Below are 27,452 nucleotides of genomic sequence, written 5' to 3' on the forward strand. Positions count from 1 at the left end.
GAATGTGATCGACGAGTGGCATAGGTTTGGCGATCTTGTGAGAGAAATTGAGAACCGGGCGGAATCATTTGTGAGCGTGAGTCGGTATAGTACGGGTAAAATCGAATGTCAGGCTGTGAAGTTTGGAGGCGCTGGCGACAAAGGCGTGCAACATGGCCCGGCCGACCGCAGGCGTAGCAAATTGGAAGGTTGTCCGTAGTACGCCAAGGTTTCATAGGATGTGGGCGGAACCTTGAGGGTGGGGATTGGAACGAAGGCTCAGCATGCGGCGGTGAATGGTAGGCAGGGACCTGCACATAGGAGCCAGACGTGGGCGAAGGTGGTGGCCTAGCCGTTACTTGGGCATATGTGAGAGGTGCCGTCACAGGCGGCAGCACGGCGTTGGACGGCAAGACATCAGCGACGTGTTATTGCACGACACGGCGTATAGTAGGGGCCAAAGATGGAGCCAGTTCAGGAACGAGGCGGCCCGAGTCTTGAAAATGGGGAAGGAGTGAGATTTGACGTGCGACCTCTTCACGAATAAAATCTTTGATCTGTTGATTCAGCGGGCTCCCTTCAGAAGTTGGCGAACCACCCAGGGCTAATGCGGATACGCCTTCGTCGCACACACTGGAGCGGCGCCTAGAAGCGCGCCGCTTGCGGAGCTCGTCGTAGCTCTGGCAAAGCTTCACGAGTTCACTAACGCTGGTGGGATCTTTCGCTACCAGCATCTGGAAGGCGTCCTCAGAAATACCTTCGAGGATGTAGTGGGTTTTGTTCGCTTCCGGCATGGCCGGGTCGACTCGTTTGCAGAGACCAACGATGTCTTCTATGTAGCTGGTAAATGTCTCATCAGCGCGCTGAACACGATCGTGCAAACGTTATTCGGCACGAAGCTTACGCACTGCCGGGCGGCCGAACACTTCCGCGAAATTCTTTTTAAATGTCGACCAAGATGACAGGTCAGCCTCATGGTTGCGAAACCAGAGGTTCGCCACGTCCGTCAGATAGAATATGACGTTACTGAGCTTGTATGAGTCATCCCACTTGTTATAGCTGCTTACTCTTTCATACGGTGACAGCCAGTCGTCGACATCTTGGTCGGCCGTGCCACTGAAGAGGCAAGGGTCACGCTGGCGCACGACGCCAGAACACATGATCGTGGGTGGAACGGCCGGCAGCGTAGAAGTGGACTCGTCTTGCATGGCGGTTGTAGAGGGTAGTGTACGGCTTCGCAGTTCCAGTTTGGATGGGATCGTACCCTGCACCTCCGCCAATTGTAATAGGGCGTTTATTGACGCTCAGATGGAGAGCTGTGAGGAGAGGACCTTGCAACAGCGAGCCCAGCGTACTTCTTCTTTGTCTTCGTCGCACAACGCACTGGTGCATGTCGATGGCTGAAGTGCTGACTATCACAGTACAACTGCTGTTCCCGAGGCTGTTGAACATTACCTTAGTCTTCTGCATATTGATATTCAAGCCTACCTTTCTACTTTTACTGCCTAGGCCATCAATCATTATTTGCAGTTCATCCCCCGAGTTGCTTAGCAAGGCAATGTCATCAGCAAACCGCAGATTACTGATCCCTCCATCTACCCTTATCCCTAACTGCTCCCATTCCAAGTCTCTGAATACTTCCTCTAAACAAGCTGTGAATAGTACTGGGGAGATTGTGTCTCCTTGCCTAACACCTTTCTTTATGGGAATTTTGTTAGTTTCTTTACGCAGAACTATAGTTGCTGTGCTGTCACTATATATATCTTCCAGCACTTTCACGTACGGCTCGTCTACCCCCTGATTTCTCAATGCCTGCATCACCGCCGAGGTTTCAACTGAGTCAAATGCTTTTTCGTAATCAATGAATTCTATGTATAAGGGCTGGTTATATTCCGAGCATTTTTCTATCACCTGATTGATGGTATGGATATGATCGATAGTAGAGTACCGTTTCCGAAACCCTGCTTGATCCTTTGCTTGACTGCAGCCTAAGGTTGTCCTGATTCTATTAGCGATTACCTTAGTAAATACCTTATACGTAACAGACAGTAAGCTGATTGGTCTGTAATGTTTAAGGTCCTTAGAGTCCCCTTTCTTGTGAATGAGGATAATGCTTGCATTCTTCCATGGTTCCGGTACCGTCGAACCAGTATCCAAAAGGAGGCGACTGAGCTGGCATTGTCGCCTTCTCGCTCCCAGCCCTCTGACATTCAAAGTAGCTACGTGTAACGGCGAATTAAGCTTGGGAGTCATGTATTAGAAGAGACGCCCGTACCCGCATGGTGCCTACCTTCATGGTTGCGTGGCCTCCGCTTCTGAAGAACAGCGGCGTATGTGTGCATGTAATGTCCTCCCAGCAGAACGTCGGGCTGCATTCAAACGAAGTCCAAGCACCGTCTGTCATTTTTTTCCCACACGCCCCGCTTGGTTGCAGAAGGTTCCTGACGCTGGTCGGTAGGCAGCCGACCCACAAATCGTTCAGGACACCACAAAACCTACGGAGGCGGTTTCCCCGCCTGCCGCGTGTCGGCTGAGAAGTTCGGATTCGGTCTTAACGTGGCTGTTCGGATGCCAGAAGGTTTTGGCGGCGGCTCACCACAAACACCGCCTGGCAGCTGAGTCTCCTCCGTGCTTTCCTCATGCGGACGTTTCGCGGCAATTAAGGCTGCTGTCTCTGGCTGGCCCAACCTCCATGGCATTAGTACAGGAAGGCTCAGTACTGAGATGGTCCTCAGCGTCAGAAAATTCGATTACGTCTTTTAACGCTTCCTTTGACGCGCTTTCATGGTCCTGGGATGGAACGTTCAAGACATGCCGAGTTTCATTCTTTTCCTGGCACGATGACGAGCGCGAGCTCACCGCTAACATTCAACTGATGCGGCAGGTCTTCGAGCTTCATGCCAGCTTTCAGCTTCAGCGTGACGAGTCTAGTTGTAGAGCCCTTTTCTAGCATACCTTTAACATGCCAGCGCTCCCGGGAAACTTCCGACACCTTTCCGTACGGCGCAAATGCAGCACGAACATCTTCGTCTGGCACGTTTTGTAGTAGCCAGTGAAGTTTGAGTCGCACGTCCTGGTTCGCCGGGTCAATCACCAAGCAGCGACCGTTTTTCACAGACAGCTCACCTACACTTACAATCTTGTTGACGGCTTGAGTATCCTTGAGAGTGACGGCCCAGACGTGGCTCATCCGATACGCCCCCATAGCGATAACATCGGGGATTAGCGAGTGTTGTGCTAAAGCATCCCGGAAATCTTCCACCCGGTACGGGCGAGCCCTGATATCGGCGTGCAAAAAAACGGTATTCAAAACGAACCGACCTGTTGGCAGTGCAGGCAAAACGACCTGGTAAGTATATTCCTCTTCAGCAGTCCTGTTACCGCGGCCTGACATGACCGCTGAAACCGCTCCTGAGGAGCCCTGCATTATGCGTCCGTTCACTGGCGTGGCCGGAAGCAGAATCCTCATCCATTAGGCCACGAGGGCACTTTTTTTTTTTAGCATAACCGGTGGATGACCTTTCAAGCGTTGCACAAGGGCCTCAATAGCAGTGAAGGTCAGGCGTATCTGCCGGCATAAGGAAGCATTCACAAAAGCGAGAAGAAGATTTAATACCCTCGGCGGGATTCGAACCCGCAGTACCCGGTTTAGGAGACCGATACCTTATCCATTAGGCCACGAGGGCACTTTCTTTTCTTTGAGCATAACCGGTGGATGACTTTTCAAGCGTTGCGCAAGGGCCTCAATAGCAGTGAAGGTCAGGCGTATCTGCCGGCATAAGGAAGCATTCACAAAAGCGAGAAGAAAATTTAATACCCTCGGCGGGATTCGAACCCGCAGTACCCGGTTTAGGAGACCGATACCTTATCCATTAGGCCACGAGGGCACTTTCTTTTCTTTGAGCATAACCGGTGGATGACTTTTCAAGCGTTGCGCAAGGCCCTCAATACCAGTGAAGGTCAGGCGTATCTGCCGGCATAAGGAAGCACTGGATTCTGCTTCCGGCCACGCCAGTGAACGGACGCAGGATGCAGGGCTCCTCAGGAGCGGCTTCAGCGGCCATGTCAGGCCGCGGTAACAGGACTGCGGAACAGGACAATACTTACCAGGTTGTTTTGCCTGCACTGCCAACAGGTCGGTTTGTTTTGAATACCGTTTTTTTGCATGCCGATATCAGGGCTCGCCCGTACCGGGTGGAAGATTTCCGGGATGCTTTGGCGCAGCACTCGCTAATCCCCGACGATATCGCAATGGGGGCGTATCGGATGAGCCACGTCTGGGCCGTCGCTCTCAAAGATACTGAAGCGGTGAACAAGATTGTAAGTGTAGGTGAGCTGTGTGTAAAAAACGGTCGCTGCTTGGTGATTGACCCGGCGAACCAGGACGTGCGACTCAAACTTCACTGGCTGCTACACAACGTGCCAGACGAGGACGTTCGTGCTGCATTTGCGCCGTACGGAAAGATGTCGGAGGTTTCCCGGGAGCGCTGGCGTGTTAAAGGTATGCTAGAAAAGGGCTCCACCACTAGACTCGTCACGCTGAAGCTGAAAGCTGGCTTGAAGCTCGACGACCTTCCTCATCAGTTGAATGTTAGCGGCGAGCTGGCGCTACTGATTGTGCCAGGCAGACCCCCGTTGTGCCTACGCTGCCGGACTACGGGTCACATCCGCAAAGAGTGCCGGGTTCCTCGCTGCGGAACCTGTCGACGGTTCGGGCATGAAGACAGCCAGTGTGCACGAACCTACGCTAGCACTGCCGGGCCTCGGACCAGCGAAGACTCGTCCGAGTTAATTATGGACGAGGCGGATGCGGAGGAGGCTACTGACTTTAGAGGTCAGTCAACGAAACAGGACGCGCCTTCCATGACGGTTTTAAAGAAGAATAAGGTGACGGTCTCTAATGAACAGAATGAAACTCTGCATGTCTTGAACGTTCCATCCCAGGACCATGAAAGCGCGTCGAAGGAAAAGTCAGAAGACGTAATCAAATTTTCTGATGCTGAGGACCATCTCAGTACTGAGCCTTCCTGTACTGATGCCATGGAGGGTGGGCAGGAGACAGCAGCCTTAATTGCCGCGAAACGTCCGCACGAGGAAAGCATCGAGGAGACTCAGCTGCCAGGCGGTGTTTGTGGTGAGCCGCCTCCGAAAACTGCGGGCATCCGAAGAGCAACTTTGCGACCGAAGCCGAACTTCTCGGCCGACACGCGGCAGGCGGGGAAACCGCCTCCGTAGTTTTGTGGTGTCCTGAACGATTTGTGGGTCGGCTGCCTACCGACCAGCGTCAGGAACATTCTGCAACCAAGAGGGGCGTGTGCGAAAAAAAATGAAAGACGGTGCTTGGACTTCGTTTGAATGCAGCCCGATGTTCTGCTGGGAGGACATTACATGCACACATACGCCACTGTTCTTCAGAAGCGGAGGCCACGCAACCATGAAGGTAGGCACCATGCTGGTACGGGCGTCTCTTTCTAATTCATGACTCTTAAGCTTAATTTGCCGTTACACGTAGCTACTTTGAATGTCAGAGGGCTGGGAGCGAGAAGGCGACAATGCCAGCTCAGTCGCCTCCTTTTGGATAATGATATAGATATAGTAGCTGTGCAAGCGTCAAAGATTGAGAGCCAAGAAAGCACTGACCGTATGGTGGCTTCTTTTCAAGCAAACTTTTACGTGTGTGTATGCCATTCTGTTGGTGTATCGGGTGGATGCCTTTTATTTATACGTAACACGCTGGGAGTAAGCGTAGAGTCCGTTTTTGCCTGTCCAAGTCGTCGGCTTCTGGTTACTGATTTTACCTACTGTAATTTATGCTGGCGTGTTGTGTGTGTGTATGCTCCCAATTCAAAATGCGAACGTGAATCTTTTTTTGAGTCTATTGAATTGTGGCTGAAGACTGACAAAATCTTGCTTGTACTTGGTGACTACAACTGTGTGTGCTCAGCTGTGGACCGAGCGGCGAAGTGTAAACCTCGAACAGACAGAAGCTCCGACCTGTTGAATGCACTTGTGCATGAGTATGGCCTTGAGGATGTTGGCAGTGTGTTCTCCACTGGAAACCAGCCAGAGTTCACGCACTTTCAGCGAGATAGCCATGCTAGATTGGACAGGGTGTATGCCTCGGTTGATCTTGTTTCCCTATGTACTGCATATGAGGTAAAACCTGTGTCTTTCAGCGATCATTGTCTCGTGAGTGCAGTGTTTGGTAGGAAAGGAAAGATATCGCGCTTTAACTGGCACCTATGGAAACTGAATGCCAAGCTTCTCGCCGATGAAGAGTTCCTTACGGAAGTTAAGACCGAGTTTGAAAATCGTCTTGCTATGCGACCAGTAAGTTTTGCAGCGGAATGGGACAGCTTCCAAGAGTGGGTCAAATTGAAATCCACAGAAAAGAGCAGTAAGGTGCGGCATAAATAGAAAGAAAAAGAGCTGAATGAGCAACTCCAGTTTCTTTTGAGCATGGAAAGTTCAGTTCCAGGGCATTTCGCCAGTAAAATACGAGAGATAAAAAGTGAGTTGGAAACAATCGACAGTGAAAGATACACAGCGGCTGTTATACGGGCAAGGGCTGAAAAACTTTGGGCTGGAGAAGTACCGACAAAACAAGCGCTAGCAGACGAGAAAAGATACGCCTGCCAGAAAGAAGTAAGGAGTATAAGATATGCCGGCCATATCACTGAAGATGCTAAAGATATTCAGCGTGCGGTAACAGAGCACTTCGAAGAACTGCTTAGCGCTAAGCTTGAGACTGTAGGCGGCTTTCAAACAGATTTTCTAAGACTGATGCCTGCACTGGATGACGAAAGTAATGCGCGCCTAGAAACACCGGTAACGTTGCAGGAGATACTATCTGATATAGATGACCTGACACCTGGGAAGGTCCCTGGGCCGGATGGTATAAGCGCCGCATTCTTTAAAACGTTTCAGCAGTATGCGGCTCAGTTTATGCTCTGTGTAATCACTGAAGCTTATGAACGTAATACTGTTCCATTGTCTTTCTCTACATCGCACATTGTTCTAATACCCAAGACAGATGATCCGGAGAAACGACAGTTGGTGGGGTCATATCGACCGATAAGTCTCACCAATGTTGACTATAAGGTGTACATGAAGGTTTTAGCAAAAAGACTGCAAAGCGTAATAGAAACATTGGTTGGGCCTCATCAAACGTGCGGCATCAAGGGTCGATCCATTGCCACGAATATACATGTCGCAAGAACCGTATTAGAATGCGTTGATGCACTCGGTGGTCAGATAGCCATGATGCAATTAGATTTGGCGAAAGCCTTTGACCGTGTTTCTCACGAAATTCTTTTCTCCATTGTGGAGCATTCTAACCTTGGTGACGTCATAGTGGAGGGTGTTAAAATGGCTTATGCGAACTGCACGACCCGTATTATTGTGAATGGTGAACTGACTGACAGCATCGCAGTACGGTCATCAGTAAGGCAGGGCTGACCGCTGTCACCCCTGCTTTTTGCACTGTATTTAGAGCCACTTTGCTTGGCTATCATTGATAGCGATCGCATTTTAGGATTCAAGCTGCAATCAGCACACGTGAAAATGCTAGCATACGCTGATGACATTGCAGTCTTTTGTGCAACTAGAAAGAGCATCTGTGAAGTCACTGGTGTCGTCCAAACATTTTGTGATCAAACCGGATGCAAGATCAATTGGGAGAAAAGCTCTGGGTTTTGGCACGGTGATTGGGACGTGACACCTGATTTCTTCTGTAAGCTGCGATGGTCTGCTCTCCCAACACGATATCTAGGCGTGCCTTTAGAATGTTATCAAGATCCCAACGTACACTGGGTGGAAGAAACATCCAGAGTGAAAGAAAAAGCGGATGCTTGGCAAGGAAGGCAACTGTCAATGCTTTCGCGCGCTTCTATTTGCAATGTTTTCTTATTTCGAGGCTGTGGTACCTCATAAATGTGTTGTGTATCTCACGAACCTCAATTCAGAAAATGCACCGCGTTTTTGCTGTTTTTATTTGGGCATCCACATGGGAAAAAACCGCCCGGACGAATTTGTTTATTTCTGTTAAAAGGGGTGGGCTTGGCCTTGCACGTCTGTTCTTGCGTCAGGTGGTCTCGCGATTTATATTCCTCCGTGATCAAAAAGATACCTTTCTAAGAACTGTGATGCAAGTGCGATTTCAGAGGCTGCTCCCTGAATGGATTGTGTCATGTGAAAACATGCCTGGTACTGTGACTGGCTACCTGCGCGAGGTTCTTTTTTCGTGCAAGTTGCTAGAAGTGCGGTTTTCTTTTGATTATCTTTCCAATGTTCCCAGATAAAAGCTGTATAAAGATCTCATTGACGTGATGCTGCCAGTGCCTTTTTACCGGGCATTACACTGTGGAGGCCCAGGGCAGGACGTTTTGAAAAGAGTTAAGAAGATGCCCGTGAGGCCATCAGCTAAAACGTTCCTTTTCAAACTTCACTCCAATACGCTCCCTGTTAAAACCTGGTTGAATGAAAAAGGTATCTTCGTCCCATGGACAACAAATTGCCTGTTGTGCAAAAAACCCGAAACAATTGAACACGTTTTCTTACAGTGTTGGGATGCTGTTTTTCTATGGGACGTCCTCCAAAGGACAATTAAAAAGGAACTTCCATTAACTCCTTACGGTATAAGATTCCTACCAGTGCAGAACGATGATGCACCTTATGATTTAATTATGCTTCTTGGCCTCCATAGTTTGTGGAAAACACTAATGCAGGTGCGTCATGCAGATACAGATACACGATCTGCGCGTGAAAACTTTATTGAAAGTGCTGTGTATATACGCGAAACTTTCAGGATGCAGCAGGATCCGCCACAATGGCATTCTCTGTTTGATGAGTTGGTGCACTTGAAAAGATTTTAGCCGCGTGCGCGTTAGCTCAAGTGTAGTTGACGTGTTTTATCATGTGTATTTTTGGTTTGTGTTTCATGGCAATAAAGAAAAAATAAATAAGGAAGCATTCACGAAAGCGAGAAGAAAATGTAATACCCTCGGCGGGATTCGAACCCGCAGTACATGGTTTAGGAGACCGATGCCTTATCCATTAGGCCACGGCGGCTTTTTTTTTTCTTTATTTCCTGACCGAGGACGTACACAAAAAAGACACATGTGACATCAATAACATGACAAAATAAAAGATCAAGCATTGACTTAAAGCTTCGGCCTTCCTTAGCTGAAGTTGTCGGATTAAAAATCCCTCATATGTGACAACCCTTCAAAACTAACCAACCATTCTGACTCTAGTTTTAACGCTTTCTGTTCATCCACATATGCCCGTATGCTCTCTCTAAAGAGCTGTCTCGCTGAACGTGCATCGACGTCACCATGCTCCACAGCCATTCTGCTTTTCCATATGCTGTGGAGAGCCAGTAGCATCAAAAGATCCAACGGTGTATCATTGTTCGCTTCTACTTTCAAGAATCGAATACCATGTGGGCTTATGGGTAGTTCCTTTTTAAGCGTCCTCTGGAGCACGTCCCATAAAAATACGGCGTCCCAGCATTCGAGAAACACGTGTTCAATCGTCTCCTCTTTCCTGCATATTATGCAGTGGACACCCCAGGGTACAAAAAGCCCTTTCTGTTCCTTCCATTTCTTTACCTCCAATGTTCCAGTGTGCAGCTTAAAAAAGAACGTTTTCATCCCTGCCGGCACCATCATCCTCTTCACTCTTTTAAGAACATTTTTGCCCCCGTTAGACGAGTACACAGCTCTGTACAACGGTTCTGGAAGCACCACATCGCACAAGTCTTTATACAGTTTTTTCCGGTTTACACTCCACAAATAGTCTAAAGTAAACCGCACCATCAAGAACCTGTACGCCAAGACCACTTCCCTTAGATACCCGTGGACACCTCCTGACATGCGGTCAGAAGAAACGACAATTCCCGGGAGAGCTTGACCCAGGCGTAACTGACAGACCGTACGAAGAAATGGATTTTTCACATTCCTCAAAAACATGAAACGATTGACTAACTGGCGCAGAAACAGATGTGCCAAACCAAGCCCGCCGTCCTTCACCCGGCGGAAGAGATTTGTCCGACTTGTCCGTTCCCACGAAGACCCCCACACAAAGACGGCAAAGATACGATGCATCTTTTGGACATTAGCTCTTGAACAATATAACACTTGAAGCACGTACCAAACTTTTGTCACTAAAAACAAATTACAAATCGTGGCCTTCGCAAACACCGACCACTGCCATCCATTCCATTTGTCCACTCTATCTTTCAATTTACCGACTTGGTTTTTCCAGTATGGGTCACTGTCCCGATACGATTCAAGAGGGGCACCAAGGTAGCTGACAGGGTTGGTAACAAATTTCATGTTAGCAAAAATGCCTGGGGTCGCTGGCCAGTCACCGTGCCAGAAGCCCAGGCACTTGCCCCAGTTAACAGCACTGCCGCTTACAGTGCAAAAATCTTTTACAGTTTTCACAACTTCTACGATGCTTTCGTAGTCTACACAAAACATCGCGACATCATCGGCATAAGCCAAAAGCTTCACTTCTGCTTGATGCAGCTTGAAGCCCCGCATTTTCTCATGCTTGATAATGCTTAAACATAAGGGGTCAAGATAGATACAAAAGAGAAGAGGTGAAAGGGGGCAACCTTGACGAACTGAGCGTTGGACAGCAATACTGTCACCGACAGATTTGTTCACAATTAGTCTAGTTGTACAAGCACTGTAAGCCATAGCCACTCCTTCTCTGATGACGCATTCGACCTTGACATAGTCTAATATACACAAAAGCAAGTCGTGGGGCACTCTATCAAAAGCCTTTTCAAGATCTATTTGGAGCATTGCTACTCCAAGTCCACCAGTATCGCAACATTCAAGAATGGCCCTCGCGATGTGAATGTTTCGTAAAAATGGACCTGTCTTTAATACCGCATGTTTGGTGGTCTCCAACAATATCTTTAATAACTGTTTGCAGTCTTTTAGCTAGTATTTTCATAAAAATTTTATAGTCGACATTGGTTAAACTAATCGGCCGGTAAGAGGTAACACTGCGTAATTGACCTCGGTCCTCCGTTTTGGGAATTAGCACAGTATGAGAAGATGCAAAGGACGGCGGCAGCACATTAAGGTCATATGCTTCATTATACACTTTTTCCAGTACCGGCGAGAGAAAATCCTGGAAAGCTTTATAAAATGCGGCGCTAAGTCCATCAGGGCCAGGCGATTTGCCGGGGTTCAAATTCCCAATAGCACATTTCACTTCGTCCTCCGTGATGGGGGTCTCTAGCACACGTGTCGTCTTTTCATCGAGTTGTGGCATTAAAGGCAAATAAACTCTCTTGAAACTCTCGATATCTTCTACTTCTACTTCAGGCCACGAGGCCACTTTCTTTTCTTTGAGCATAACCGGTGGATGACTTTTCAAGCGTTGCGCAAGGGCCTCAATAGCAGTGAAGGTCAGGCGTACCTGCCGGCATAAGGAAGCATTCTCAAAAGCGAGAAAAAAATTTGATACCCTCGGCGGGATTCGAACCCGCAGTCCCCGGTTTAGGAGACCGATGCCTTATCCATTAGGCCACGAGGGCATTTTTTTTTCTTTATTGCATGGAAAAACTTCCGTAAAAAGGAACAACTCCACTTACTTAAACATGTCCATGTCTAAAGTTATCGGGCTGCTTAATACGAGCCCGTCATATCCTCAGCCCGACAATGCACAATCATCAGAACATCAAAAGTCTGGGAGACATACACATGCGTCTAGATACGGCATCCAGTTTGGAGGTTGTTCACGTGCAGCATATACGCTTCTCACCAAAGCACACTGCTCCCGAAACACGGATTTCGACGATCTTGGTGGCTCTGCATGCCTGTCGATCATGCGGCTTTTCCAAAGGCTGAACAGTCCCATCAACACAAATAGATCGTAAGGCACGACAGAGTTTTTGTCGGGAGGCAAAAATCTAATTGTATAAGGCGTAATTTCAATGTCCTTTTTAAGAGTTCTTTGTAGTATGTCCCAAAAGAACATAGCATCACGGCACAGAATAAAGCAATGATCAATTGTCTCAGGCACGTTACAGAGACGACAATTTACCGACCAGGGCACAAACATCTCCTTATTGTGAAGAAATGTCTTGACAGGCAACGTCGCTGTATGTAATTTGAAAAAGAACGTTTTTGCAGCTGCCTGAATGCACATTTGCCTAACACGCTTTAGAACAGTGGTGTCCAAAAACCCCAGATAAGGCTGCCGATACAACGGTGTAGGGAACAAAGACTCAGTGAGAGCCTGGGTCATCTGCTTTCTCGAGAGGCTATACAGGTAATCTATAGAGAAACGCACAGTGAGAAAATTGAAAGTGTCAGCAACCTCCTTAAGGAATCCCCATAAACGCCCCTCACGAGCCTGCCCAGTTGGTGCGAATAAGTAAGGCAAATGTGGACTAAGGCGCCTAATGAGCACAGTTACAAGAAACAGATGGTTTGCCGATTTGAAAAAGAAAAAACGGGAGACAAGTTGATGCACAAACAAGTGAACAAGGCCCACTCCACGAGACTCTAAGGGAAGAAACAAGTTGTCACGCCGCATTCCCATTGAGAGCGCCACACAAATGTTGCAAATATTCTGTGTATAACTTGTACTTTGCTCCTCGCACAATGCAGGACTTGAAGGACATACGCAAGCTTTGCAAACAAAAATATGTTACAGACCTGTGCCCTAGCAAACACTGAGAGTTCCCTACCCATCCAAGCCTGCGTTTGTCGCCGCATAGGTACGATTTGTGAATCCCAGTAGGCTGCGCTGTTACGAACTTGGTGCAGCGGAACCACTAGGTACTGAAGAGGACTACAGTCCCAGCATATGCCTCCAAACTGGCTTGGTCTAGTGCCCCAGTGTCCCAACCAAAAACCTTTGGATTTATCTAAATTAAGGGCCGCGCCTGATACATCGCAGAACTGTTCAGTCAAGTGTAAAGCCTCAAGTACACTCTTTTTGTCAGAACAAAAGAGGGCGATATCGTCCGCGTAAGCTAAAATCTTAACTTCACATTGAGCCAGAGAGAAACCACGGATGGCTGCACTGTTAATTATACTGAGACAGAGGGGTTCCAGATATAAGCCAAACAACAATGGAGACAGTGGACATCCTTGACGAACAGATGATTCCAGTGGTATTGGTTTCGTTAGCTCCTGATTAACAATTAGTCTTGTATACGAGTTCATATAGCACAGCCTTATGCCTTTGAGCAAAACGTCACCAATGTTTGCATTCTCCAAGACCGCGAACAAGAAATTGTGCCGAACTTTATCAAACGCCTTCGCCAGGTCAATTTGAATCAGAGCTACTTGGCCTGTCTCATCTGATACTGTCTCGATTACTGAACGTGCAATATGGATGTGTGTTTGAATACTGCGCCCTCTGATACCACATACCTGATGCGAACCTATCAAGTCCATGATAACCAGCTGCAAACGAGAACAAAGGACCTTGGCAAAAATTTTGTAATCAACATTACAGAGGGAAATTGGACGATATCCTTCAACAGTTTTCAACCGATTAATATCTTTGCTTTTGGGTATTAATATTGTGTGGCCTGAATAGAAAGTGGGAGGCAGGAAACCCACATCATAAGATGCTTGGAATACTTCCATCAAAACAGGCGTTAGGCAAGGCGAAAATGTTTTATAAAATTCGCTAGTAATACCATCTGGGCCAGGAGATTTCTGGTTCTGAAGGTCTGAAATGGCTGATTTAATTTCTTCCAAAGTGATGGGTCCCTCTACTACAGCACATTTCTCATCGTCTAGTCAAGGAAAGTTCTCAAGTAAGGAATTATAATCGAAACCCTGTTTTGGATCTTTACAACTGCCGAACAGCTTTCGATAATAATCATAGAAAGCAGCAAGAATACTAGGAGCATCACTATATGTGCAACCACCATACTGAATTTCCAATATTTCCTTCGTAAGAGCATTCTCTCTTTCATCACTGAGGGCCCGACGTGAAGGTTGCTCGTCAAGAAACCTTCGAGTCCTAGATCTTATTAGGGCCCCCTTGTATCTTTCCGTCGCAATTTGTTGAAGCTCTGCCTTTACGTTATTAATTTCTTCAACATAGGCACCCGGGCTAACCCTCTCTAGCTCATGTAGCTCAGTTAGAGTGCGCCCAAGCTCACGAATGTGGTGTCTCTTTAGGAACGCGATTCTTGCAGAGGCTTCAATTGCGAAGTTTTTGGTTTCCTGTTTGAACAAGTCCCATTTTTGAAAAACTGACAGATCATGGCGTGACCATATGTCTTTCAAACAAGTAGGTACAGCACGCTTAAAGATTTCATCTGAGAGCAGACAGTTATTCATTTTCCACAGTTCCCACCGAGGGTGAAGTATCTGCCGACTGTACCTCCCTACCTGAAGAGACACCATACAATGGTCACTGAAGAAGATGGGCCGCACCCAGTAACCAAACAAATTTGCTAACATGTCTGCAGAAACATACATTCTGTCAAGGCGGGCATTAGAGGAGAACTGAAAATGAGTGAAATGAATACTGTCGCCTTTTTCCTGCCCCACATCCACAAGGTTATATTCACAAGCCAAATCGTTAAGTAATGCAGCACTAGGGTCATATCTCTTACATATTGCTGATCGGTCCTCATCCCTACAAACACAATTAAAATCTCCCAACAACATAATTTTGCGATCTGTGCACAAATGATTAACTAATGAAAGAAAAAAATGCCTTCTGTCTCGCTGTTTTACAGGGGCGTAAACACAAATAATTCGCCACTGCACACCTGAGATTGTGAGGTCACAGCATATAAGTCGTCCCTCGCCATCTATGCAATAAGACATGGCTGTCATCTCTAGTGTTTTGGCCAGGAATAGCATACACCCTCCGGACAAGCCTCTAGCGTGGCTAACAATGATGTTATATTCCGGCAAAAACGGCTCAAGAGCAGCTTCCGTCTCTTCATCGGAGGACAACTTTGTTTCCTGAATTGCTGCTACAGACACATTCCATTTATTTAACAGATGTCTTAACTTCCGACGATTACGCATACCCCTGACGTTAAGGGTAGCGACTTGATATGCTGCGACTGTAGCCATTTTTGGTACTAGTCCTTTTAAACATCATCCCCTGGAATGGGGTGGCCCGCCTGCAAATTGGCGGCCTTTCGGGCAGACATCGCCCTCCTCTTTAAAGTCACCCTTCCTGTGGCCTCTACACAGTGTGCCTTCTGGCTAGCACCATCGATACACACCTCATCATCTGCGGGACGCTTCAAAGGCACTGTGTTGTCCATGTCCTCCTCTGAGACACTCAAGGCTTCGGCCCACGAACCTGATTGGAGCACATCGCTCGCTGCCACACTGACAGCCGACAGAGAACCGGACGCACCAGAGATCGGCGCCACAGACGGCTCACTATTACCCTCCAGCGACGAAGGAGAATCAATGACGAAGGAGGATAGGCGAGCATCCACTGGCAGTATCTTCCCCATGGATTCCACAGGAGGCATATCCAGACGTCCTTCAATGACAGGTGGTTCTTGGGCAGCAAGCGCAGCACTCTGAGTGGCACTCACGGGCGGGCCCGGGTCCGGCGGTTTTGGCTCTGGAGACGCTGGTTCTTGATGGCCAGTCACTGCAAATTCTTCTGAGTTGGTGTGAAGTGCAGAAGGCTTCTGGTCCCCATCAATTTGATGTTCACGACCTAACTCACCAGTTACATCAACAACCTCTGACACATCCATGATATGTTCGGACGCCACGTCATCTTCTCGTGACCACTGGCCTTGACGCAGTCTATCGGCATAACTTAATACACAGTTCTCCACAGTATGGCCAAAGCGCCGGCACTGGGTGCATCGAGGCGTTCGGCACTGACGCCGTACATGACCTACCCGGCTGCATCGAAGACACAGTGGAGGTCTCCCTGGGATAAGCACTAATGCCTGCACCCCATAAACATTAAGAGTGTGAGGAATTGTACTTGCTGACGCTCCGTCCTTGAGCGTGAGGGAGATTTCACGGTTCGCCGTTTCCATGTGCTCCATCCCTGGGCACCGCCACTTTTCACGCTCCACAGATTGAATCGTTCCATAAGGCTCGAAAGCTTCCACAATCCTCCGGTGCTCCATATAGCGTGGAAGCCAAAGCAGCTTAACCTTGACATTCTTTGTATCCGGGTCGAACACCATGCACCGAAGTCCTTTCACAGGGAACTCTGCTTTGTTAATTAGCTTCTGCTTTGAAGAACTACTCTCGCAGGTAACCATCCACACGTGGCTCATTTGGTACTGACCAATGCACGAAATTTCCCGGAGGTCCAAAATCTGTGCAAGTGCGTCTCGAAAGTCAGGTGCTCGGTAGGGGCGACCCTTAAGGTCGGCATGCAGGAAAACGGTATTAAGGACAACATTACCGGTGGGCAGGCGTGGAAGGACAACTTTGCACGCTTCGGTAGTGTCCTAAGGAGTCGAAAGACCTCGGCCAACGGCCGATGCGCTGTTTCCAGCAAGCAACATTTTCAGGCTCAGCCGCCTGAAAACTCAGGCCACGAGGGCTCTTTTTTTTAGCATAACCGGTGGATGACTTTTCAAGCCACCGTAGTGAACGGTCGCAGAATCGTGTGCTCCAGCGGAGCGGCGATAGCGGCCCTTTCCAGCCGCGGAAAGAGGCTCGACGACATGGATGATAGCGAGTATCAGATTATTCTGCCAACTTTGCCGACCGGACGCAATGTTTTTAACACGACTTTTTTTACACGGCGATGTGCGAGTCAGGCCATGCAGGGTCGAGGACTTCCGCCACGCCCTTGCCAACGCTGGTGCGCTCCCCGACGTTGTGGCGTTGGGGGCGTATCAGATCAACCATGTTTGGGCGGTGACGTTAAGCAGCACAGAAGCAACGAAGAAATTGGCGGCTTTCAAGGAACTCGAAGTTTAGGGACCTTGTAGTAGCGCGAAAAAAACACACACAAGACAGGGTACAGGACGAGCGCTCGTCCTGTACCCTGTCTTGTGTATGTATTTTTCGCGCTACTATAACATGTCTGAAGTTCTGCACCAACTAGGCCGACAACACATCTTACTGAAGTTAAGGGACGCCGTTGCCTCATTATCGATCCCGAAGACCAACAGCTGAAGCTGCGACTTCACTGGATGTTGCACGGTGTGGCAGACGACTACATCCTGGCGGCTTTTGCTGCTCTTGGGAATGTGACCGAGGTGACCCGGGAAGGTGGAGAGTTCAAGGCGTCAAGGAGAAGGGGTCCACCACGAGGACTGTGCTCCTGAAATTGAAACCCGGCATTAAGGTCGACGACTTACCTCACCAGCTGCGAGTTGCCGGAGAGCTAGCCCTTGTCGTGGTGCCTGGGCGAGCGATGCAGTGCCTGCGCTGCCGCGGTACCGATAACGTTCGACGAGAATGTAAGGTACCGCGTTGTCCAAAGTGTAGACTCTACGGACATGACGAGGCTGCCTGTGTGCTTTCGTACGCTTCGGCCGCGGGACATGGAACTACGGAACGGTCGGCGGAGCTCACCATAGACGTAGTCGAGGCGGAGGAGGCGGCGAAAGGTGCCGGAGAAGTGCGAACGCAGACACGGGAGACAGATTCGTCGGTGGACTCGGCAGAAAACAGCAATGCTGCGAGAGATGTGGGGAGAGCAGACTCTACACCTGTGCTCCCTAGCAATGAGGAAGGCACGTCACTTGAGCTGGTAAACGCCATGGAACAGGATAATGGGAAGGAGCACTCGGACACCAGCGGTGTTCGTAAGCCAGGCGTCCCAGCCCCAGCCAAGCGATCCCACACACAGTCCGAACCCGAAGGTAACCATGCGCCAGCCCCCAGCGTCGACGAGCCACCAGCAAAAACGGGGTAATCCTGGCGGTCCACGCTACGTCCGCGGCCAAACATTTCGTCAGAGAGACGGGCAGCGGATAAAGTGCCCCCGCTGCCGGGTCTGCCGCGCGCACCGGACGGGGATGGATCCAAAGACGGCGTCTAGCAACGCGCTAGACGGGAAAGGTAAGCACCATGCTTTCGGTCTCTTCACCCTTGATGAAAATGGCGCCTGAAACCACCTTAAGAGTAGCCACGTTAAATGTCAGGGGATTGGCAGGCAAAAAGAAGCAGAGCCACGTGCACCGGCTCTTAACTGACAACGATATTGACGTGCTTGGCGTGCAAGAAACTAAGGTTGACGGGGAGGAAGAGACTGGGAGCATGGTGCGACGTTTCACGGCTAGATTTTACGCCATTGTTAGCCACGCAGTTGGGACATCGGCCGGGTGTGTATTGTTTGTCAAAAAGCTGCCTGGTCTGGTTGTAAAGGGCTACTCCTCATGCTCTTCTGGATGGTGTGTAGTGGCTGATTGTGTATACAGCGGTGTTGAGTGGCGCATTATTTGTGTGTACGCTCCTAACTGTGTGGAGGAAAGAACAGTGTTTTTCGAGAATGTTATGCAGCAGTTAAGTACGGAAAGGCAGGTAGTATTGCTGGGCGATTTTAACTGTGTACTGAATGCTCGAGACAAAACCAGCACACGCGGATTCAGAGACAAGAGCACTGAAATGTTATGCCAGTTAACAAGCGAATGGAATATGGAGGATGTGGCTGATTGCTTGGAAGGACGGCGTGCCGTTCAGTACACGCACTTCCAAGGTTCTAGCCACGCGCGTCTGGACAGAATTTACGCGTCGCTGAATTTGATTGCTTCATGCAATGAATACCGAGTTGTGCCTATGACATTCACGGATCACTGTGTGGTGCAATGCTTATTCGGCATCAAAAAACGAAGCAATGCATTTAGCTGGGAGTTATGGAAATTGAACAATAAATTGCTTAAGGATGATGCCTTGAGACGCGTGGTATTGAATGAATTGAGTAAAGTGAGGCCAGGGACTTTGCTCGAAATCTGGAAACAGTGGGAGTTGTGCAAGGAACAGATTAAAATTAAAGCCATTGACAGCTCCAGTTGCCTGCTGTACGAGAAGAAAATTACAGAAACCCAGCTGAAGGCATTGCTCGCAAAACTACACGAACTTCTGTTCGTGTAGTTTGTAAGGCACCCGGCAGATGGATAGAGGATATTCGAAAAATAAAGGAACAGATTAACCTGATAGAAGACGACAGATACCGAGGAGCGTTAGTGCGTGCAAGAGCGGAAAATTGGGCCTTGGGCGAGATGCCATCGAAAAGGGCACTGGGAATTGAAAAGGCTCATGCCGAGAAAAGCCGCATTGATAAGATCGAAGGGGGGGCGTGCTATCGACGGAAGACGATCATATCAGGCATGGTTTCTTCCAATATTATCAGGAACTGTTCAGCAAAAATGCGGTCGACATGAAAGCTTTCAAACAAAAGTTTCTTGCAGCTATGCCGCGACTAGACGAGGATAAGAAGGAAAGATTGGAGATGCCAATCATTAGGCCTCGAGGGCACTTTTTTTTTAGCATAACAGGTGGATGACTTTTCAAGCGTTGCGCAAGGGCCTCAATAGCATTGAAGGTCAGGCGTATCTGCCGGCATAAGGAAGCATTCACAAAAGCGAGAAAAAAATTTGATACCCTCGGCGGGATTCGAACCCGCTATCACCGGTTTAGGAGACCGATGCCTTATCCATTAGGTCACGAGGGCACTTTTTTTTTAGCATTACCGGTGGATGACTTTTCAAGCGTTGCGCAAGGGCCTCAGTAGAGAGTTTTAGCTTACCGTGATCCGCGGTCCGCTACTGGGATCCGCCACCGCGCGTTCCACTGCGCATACCCAGACCCCCCTTGACGCCGACAGATGGCGCCACATACTGGATGTCTGGATACTGGATGTCTGGTTGACAGTTGACAGCCGTGTGGTGCGGACGCGTGTTCCATCGCTCCTCCGATTGCACGTGGCTACCGGAAACGGGTGGACTGGCGACAGCGGGAGCTTCCGAAGCGTCAAATAGATGAGTTCTTTCTTTTATTAACTTTATTTCGTTTTCAGCTAGTTAGGTTAGGTGCAGCCTAAAGAATAGATTTTAGCTCTTGGTCCTAGCGGCCTGGTTTTTCGTGCCGGCAGCTAGGTTTTCTTGGCGTTCATTGTTTAGCTATCTTGTTTAGATAAATATTTTTCTTTCTAGGCTATTGACATTCGCAGAATTGTTTTTAACGCGTGTTTACTAGTCGTTTCTTGTGTCTTCTTTTGGTAATTTGTATGTTCTAAGAATTCGTAATAGTTATAGTTCAGTCGATGAGCGCTTAAGATGTGCAATCAAAAGAAGGTAAAGTGTACTCAGTGTGAGGCGCAGGTTAATCTCAAAGAAACGGGTTTTGACTCTGTAGGTGAAGCGGAAGGCAGCGACGTTTTGTGTCGGTGTTGCGTACTGAATGCACGTCTAGATAGATTTGATCAAGAAAGGGGCAGTTTAGTGTCTCGTGTGAAGGATTTAGAAAATGAAGTACGTTTGCTAAGGACGGAAAATCAGAAACTGCTTGGACAGCTTACTCAAATTGAAAAGAAAGGGGCCGACTTTGTCCTTGGAACCAACAAGGACGAACATTCCAATGCGGGCCATGTGGCTGGGGCTAGCACTGGCATGGAAGGCATAAGCAAAGTAGGTCAGGCGGATCCGAACCGCCAGAGTTATTTAGAAGCAGCTAAGACGCCGGAAGAAAAGGAAGAAGTAAGGAAGAATGAAAATCTCAGAGATAAGGACACAGATAACCGAAAGCAGAAGCCAACAGTTGGAAGAGGGAGAGAGAAGACCCAGGTGCTTATCGCCGGAGATTCTAACATGAACAGGTGCAAGCGAGATATCTTGGAACGTGTAAGGGGTGATAAGAGAGTGTTGGTTGGAGCCTTCCCAGGGAGAACAATGAGGGCTGTGCTAAAAGAGAGTAAAAATAGGCTGTTGAAGAATTCCGCAGAGCGCAGTATGGTAATAGTAGCCGCGGGTCTAAACGATGTCCTAAATGGTGACGCTGCAGGAGTGGTGGAAAGTTTATCTAAGGGAGTTGACGAGATCAGGGAGATAGCACAGCAGACGCAGATAGGTGTATGCACAGTACCAGAGGTGCTAGGATTGAACGGAAAGATGGAAAAGGACGTGGTGACAGTTAATCAGGACATAAGAAAGTTAAGCCTGGAGAAGCGTTTCGAAGTGGTTGAGGTAAACATGGAGGTACATAAAGCAAGCTTTGGTAGGGCTTTTCAGCGAGATGGCATTCATTTTAACAGAAGGGTCGGAGCAGAGATCGGCTGGCGCTTGGCAGGCAGGGCTGTAGCCTTTTTAGGGGGCCCGCGAGGACTCCGTGCACAGAGGTAGTTAGAAATGAAGCAGAAGAAAGTGTAATAATGGAGGCTGAGCCCCCAAAAATGGCAAAGAGTAGGTCGAGAAAGAAAAGTACAAAAAAGAAATTTAACACTTGGATCAGCTACATAAACATGCAAGGAGGTAGAAAAAGAGCGAAATGGCTAGAGATAGAACAGCAGTTGAAGGATGACAAAATAGGTGTGTACGCTCTTTGCGAGACTCATCTCAGGGATCTAGAAGATCCGCCGTTTATAGAAGGCTACGTCTGGGAAGGGGGCAACAGAACGAGAACGGAAAGAAAGGGTGGAGGGGTAGGTATGTTGATACACCAGGGAACAAATTGGCAAAGAAATAAATCATCTTGTAAAGAACATATCTGGGTTTGAGGAACCATTGCCGGCATAAGGACATGGCTAGGGGTAGTTTATTTAGGAACAGGACATCAATGCAGGCAAGAAAACAGGGGTCTTGTTGAATGTCTCAGTGACGATATAAGCCAGTTTGGAAACGGGCCCAATATTATTCTGCTGGGGGACACGAACGGCCACATCGACGATCTGGATGGATACACGAATTGTAACGGGAAGCTAATGCTAGATTCCTGCGAGCGACACGATCTAGTTATAGTAAATAGAGAAACAAAATGTGAAGGCCAAATCACGTGGGAATTCCGCAACAGGCAGACGTCCATTGACTATTGTCTAATGTCGCAGGAAATTTATAGCAAGGTCACAAAAATGGAAATAGACGAAGAAGGGGAGTGTAGTCTGGGAAGTGATCATAAACGTATTAGTCTGCAGATGGGGCCCTTGATGAAAAGAGAAATGGAACTTAGACAAAACGTAAAAGCAAAATTAAACGACGATCAAATAGCGCAGATAGCAGCAGACAGAGAGGAAGCAATAGAGAAAAGCCCTATGGAAGACTGGGATTATGTACAGGTAGAACTACTCATAAGGAGTAAAATTCAGGAGGTTAAAGTAGCAAACCGCTGGAATGGAAAGAGGAAGCCACGGAGCTGGTGGAATAAGGAAAACAGGGAAGCTATTGAACAACGACGGGCTGCTTCAAGGGAACACCGAATGGCGAAGAAAGCACAGGCTTCTCAGGAAGAAATCGACCAAAAATGGGAATCCTATCGACAAATGAAACTTCAAATGCAGGCCCTCGTCCAAAGTAAAATAAGACAGTCCACCGATCGTTGGATGGCTGATATACACGATGCCTCTAGAGGCGGAGCAAGAAAATTCTGGAACCATATAAGCTGGCTAGGGAAGAAGAATCAAAGAAAGCAAGATCGGATTCAAGATAACGAGGGAAATTGTTTAAATGGAGATAACGCAGTGATCTACATTACATCAGTTATAGCCGAGTCATTTAAGAGCGACGATAGGGTAATCTCCGCAAATCAGGAAGCAACACAAGATAGCAGAATACAAAGCAGCATAGAACTGACCAATCAAAGTTGGACAATGGCAGAAAAACGTATTCCTAAAAACACATCTACAGGAATAGATGGAATTCCGATCAAGCTGATTAATGAACTTGGTCCAAGGAGTAAGGAAACGTTGTTAAAAGCTCTGGAAACAGTCATAACGAATAAGCAAATTCCGGACAGCTGGCGGCAGAGTAAAATGAATTTGATTTATAAAGGGAAAGGAGACAGGATGCACATAAAATCCTACAGACCAATTACCATAACATCTGTTATGTACAGGTTAGCCATGCAGGCGGTGAAATTAAAGGTGCAAGCATGGGTAGAAAGTAACAAGATACTCGGATAACTTCAGAACGGCTTTAGAAATGGTAGGCGCTTAGATGATAGCCTGTTCGTGCTTACCCAATGCATCGAATTATCTAGAGTGGAAAATAGACCTTTGTGTTTGGCCTTCCTGGACATTAATGGGGCGTACGACAGCGTAAGCAGGGAAATCCTGTGGTACATATTAAAAGAAGGTATCGGTTATGAGATACTAGTTCCTACAGGAAATATACCGGGATAACAACGTAGAAATTACGTGGGAAGGGATAAGAAGTACGGAGGATGTCAAAGTATGCAAAGGATTAAGACAAGGCTGTCCTCTATCACCGGTGCTGTTCATGCTTTATATGATAAACCTGGAACGGAAGATACAAGACAGTAACCTAGGTTTTAACCTGTCATATAGATTAGGTGCTAAGGCGGTAGAGCAGCGCCTCCCCGGATTGATGTATGCAGACGATATTGTGCTGCTAGCTGAGAGTGTGGAAGAACTGCAAACTCTAGTTAAGTATTGCGGAGACGAAGGGGACGCTCTAGGCTTCAGTTTCAGCGCAGTTAAGTCGGGTCTGATGATTCAAAGTTTTTCCTCCTCCTCCTCAACGGCTCAACTGATCAGGGTCTTAAAATACAAGGCCTTGAAATACAGTCGAAACCGGTTATATCGAACCCGGATATATCAAATTTTGGTTATATCGAACTCACGAAATATCCCCTTGAAAATCCCATGTAAAAGTATAGGAAAGCCGCGTCATATATCGAACTCAATTTCTCCGGTCGTTCGATATATCGAACTCCGCACCACGCACTGCACGATCGCATCACCCTTGGCCGTGTGCCGCGTGCCGTTTTCATAGCGCGGGAGGAATTAGAGGGGACAGTTCGGCGACAGCTGGTCTGGGCAGCGCCGCGCCCATTCCCCAAAGGCGCGCGCATCTGCAGTTGTAGTTTCCCGCGCGCCAATACGACGTTTGCAAGCCATGTGCGTGGGCGTGCCCATTTTGCTGAGCTATCTCTCTCCTTCAGCACGCGCAACGCATGCTCCAAGCCAGCTCAGCCCGTTTTCAGCGTGTGTTGCGAACCCTCTACGTGCGGCAGCGCGGCGCCGGACGTGGCTATGGCGCCTGCGCCAGTTCTCTGTTTCTTTTTTGTTCGTTTGTTTTTTTTTTTTTTTTTTTGCGAAAGTCATCCTTTCCTATCGTTGGGCTGTATGCGCGGTGTAGCGTAAGATATGGCGGCTGCGGACGTTAAAAAGCGGCAGGGATTTTTTTTTTGCGGGGATGTTTTTTTAATCGTTTATCCTTGCATGTATGAATCAGCGCAAGCACGCGGTCAGCTGCTGCGATCATGACGCCCGCCCCAAGCGAGGCGTGATAAATCGAACCAGGCTTGTGCAATCAAGCCATCACGGGCACTCAGCCAAGTTCGCTCCCCGCCACCGCAGGAGCTATAAAAAGATAAACGCGCCCTGACGTTATCGCTGCGCAGCATCTTGGCACGCTGCCAATGAGCTGTGGATGAGACGACCGAAACGGACTGACGCGCGCCATCGACATGCAAGCGAAAATGCTCGCGATTTCCTGCCACCAGAAACCTTGTTTTGAGCTGCCGCGGTGGCTCGAGCGGCGAGAGGGACGCACTTCCAACAAGTCTGAAAATTTTCGCTCTGTCGCTGCCGCTCGTCGCTTGCATGTGAGCGAGCTAGCCTTAACGCATTTTTTTTTTCCAAATTCTCGGGTGCAAAAGTGGAGGGTGGGTTCATTATGCGAGTGAGTTGATTACGCGACAAATACGGTATCGTTTTTTCGCATCGTAAGTGCCCTCACAAGCCGATTTCTGTATATCGAATTATCGATATATCGAACTATTTCGCGATCCCCTTCGAGTTCGATATATCCGGGTTCGACTGTACCTAGAGTAGCAGAATATAAATATTTGGGGGTATGGGTAAACGAAGGATTGGCATAGAAATCATGAGAAATCACTTAAGGCCAAAGGGCGAAGGAATGGCGGGATAATGAAGCATAAGGCATTGTGGGGATACAATAGGTATGATGTATTGAGGGGTATTTGGAAAGGAATTATGGTGCCCGGACTTACTTTCGGAAATGCGGTTTTGTGCCTAAAATCAGAGGTACAGTCGACATTAGAAACAAATCAGAGATCCGTTGGACGATTAGCACTAGGTGCCCACGGCAAAACTACAAATGAGGCGGTACAGGGAGATATGGGCTGGGCATCTTTCGAAGTACGGGAGGCTCAGAGTAAAATATTATATGAGGAACGCCTGAGGAAATTGGACAGTAACAGATGGGCAGCTAAGGTATTTAAATACCTGTACCTAAAAAGCGTTGACTCACAATGGAGGAAAAGAACTAGGAAACTAACTAGTAAGTATGATAATGACAAGGACGGAGAAATAAAGAGCATTAAGTAACAGGTGAAAAACACAGAAGGTAAAAATTGGATAAATTCGATGGAAAAAAGAACAGAGTGTGGAATTATACCGAAAATGGAAAATGCAGATCAGGAAGGAAGATTTCTTTGATAACTCAAGAGGCAGTGCCCTACTTTTTGAAGCTAGATCAGGGTGCCTTAGAACACGCAGCTACAAAAAGTTTGTACAATGGAGATGACGCATGTGCTGTATGTGGAAACTCCAGTGAAACAATTGACCATATTATACTCGAATGCAATGGTATCCATCCGGAAGTTGATGCAGGCGCAGTCACTGTTCCTGAAGCTCTGGGGTTTAGAGATAACAGTGGCCGGGTGAATAAACCGGCGGTGGAAACTCGCGAAAAACGGCTGGAAGATTGGTGGCTTAAAATCAGAGAAGTGACATGTTAGTAATGTAGGAGCAAAATTTAATAAATAGAATGATGGTTTAGTTAACCATTCTAAATCAATAATTAAGATAAATGGAGAAAAATGAGCATGATAGCTACTGCTACCACCCCGTTTCAAAGGGGACGCTCTTATTTTCCATCCATCCATGCACACAGACCTGCCGCGTCGGGACCAATCAGCTTGACCGCCCCGCCCACGCGAGGTAGAGAGCCACGGTGGCGGATCGCAGATCACGGTAAGCTAAATCTCTCCAATAGCAGTGAAGGTCAGGTGTATCTGCCGGCATAAGGAAGCATTCAAAAGCGAGAAAAAAATTTCATACCCTCGGCGGGATTCGAACCCGCAATCCCCGGTTTAGGAGACATATGCCTCATCCATTAGGCCACGAGGGCACGGGCGGTGCACATTTATAGTTGACAGAGAAGGGGTGCACAACGGTCTATTGGAAGACTGCAGCCAATGTATAGCACAACTCCCTGACATGCTTACGCTCTCCTGATGTATATTCATTGGTCGTGCATAGACAAGAGGTATACATCAACTGGTATCCACGCTGAAGGTGAGAGCGGTTTTAGCTATTAATGCAATGTATTAAACAGACACCAATATTTAAGTGCTGCTAGAGCATGTAAGGGGGTATCGTAGGGTAAATCCGTCAAGAAAGAAGTATTTCTATAGTTGTAGAAAAAGCGTTCACTTTGAGGAGAACTGTGCAGCGAAGGTACTGCGGCAACGTGCTCCAAATGGCGCTGAAAACGGCGCCTTGTGATATTAAAAAAAATGAGACAAGCGGCTGTTTTATTACATGCTGTTTTCCACCGTATTTTTTCTTGTGCATATATCATCTTTTAAAGAGTAAGGCCAAAAGACATTACAATTCTGCATGTTTTTAGGACTTGTAATTGCAAAACTTAACCAGGAATGCTTTGTAGAGCAGTGAAGCCTAGTGATAGTTGGTTTTTGTTAGAATCATTTTCTAGACGCGTGTAGAAAATAATCAAAAGCGACAACACGTAGGTTGTCGTATTTGATTATGCACAGTATATTATGATAAATTATGGCTTAAGTGAATACACAATGGAAGAGGAGGTGTCCCGGCATCGTTGTTTTTATGAGGGCAACAACCGCCACAACACCAGTGCGTCAAGTGTTGGTTTCTCAAAAATGGTGTGGTCACAACCATGCCCTCAGTCAGGGGGCCTAGAAGGGCCATGAGCACAGCCAGAGGTGTGTTTCGGTGTCAACCCCCCCCCCCCCCCCCCCTCTTGAAATTTTATGAATGCTGCCACGGCGTCCAACCTCCTTTCGGCCTTTTTTCGACCGTCTTTTGTTTCGACGGCATATGACGCCCCATGAAAAATACTTTTAGCCACGCCACTGGCGATGGTAATCTTGTTCTATACTACAGCAAAAAAAAAAAAAAAAAAGAAAAAAGAAAAACAGCTTGCCAACTGCTGTTTTAGATGTCCGGCCAATACTGGAGTCTTTATAAGCATCATGCATTCTAACCATATGCCTCCATGGCAGTGCACAACTTAATGAGCAATAGAATAAGCGGATCGGTGCCGCCGTCCTTAAACAATTAAC

General features: G+C 47.8%; 4 non-coding genes across 4 annotated transcripts; all 4 read right to left on the minus strand.

Moving 5' to 3' along the window:
* Positions 1 to 3,592: 3,592 nt before the first annotated feature.
* TRNAR-CCU (transfer RNA arginine (anticodon CCU)) lies at positions 3,593 to 3,665 on the minus strand. Its single transcript has one exon. It is a non-coding gene; the product is annotated as a tRNA-Arg (tRNA).
* A 128-nt stretch (positions 3,666 to 3,793) lies between these two features.
* On the minus strand, positions 3,794 to 3,866 carry TRNAR-CCU (transfer RNA arginine (anticodon CCU)). The gene has a single exon. It is a non-coding gene; the product is annotated as a tRNA-Arg (tRNA).
* A 7,597-nt stretch (positions 3,867 to 11,463) lies between these two features.
* On the minus strand, positions 11,464 to 11,536 carry TRNAR-CCU (transfer RNA arginine (anticodon CCU)). Its single transcript has one exon. It is a non-coding gene; the product is annotated as a tRNA-Arg (tRNA).
* A 7,993-nt stretch (positions 11,537 to 19,529) lies between these two features.
* On the minus strand, positions 19,530 to 19,602 carry TRNAR-CCU (transfer RNA arginine (anticodon CCU)). Its single transcript has one exon. It is a non-coding gene; the product is annotated as a tRNA-Arg (tRNA).
* Positions 19,603 to 27,452: the final 7,850 nt, after the last annotated feature.

This window comes from Amblyomma maculatum, chromosome 4, assembly GCF_055883805.1.
Source record: "Amblyomma maculatum isolate TAMU_Amacu chromosome 4, ASM5588380v1, whole genome shotgun sequence".
NCBI lineage: Eukaryota > Metazoa > Arthropoda > Arachnida > Ixodida > Ixodidae > Amblyomma > Amblyomma maculatum.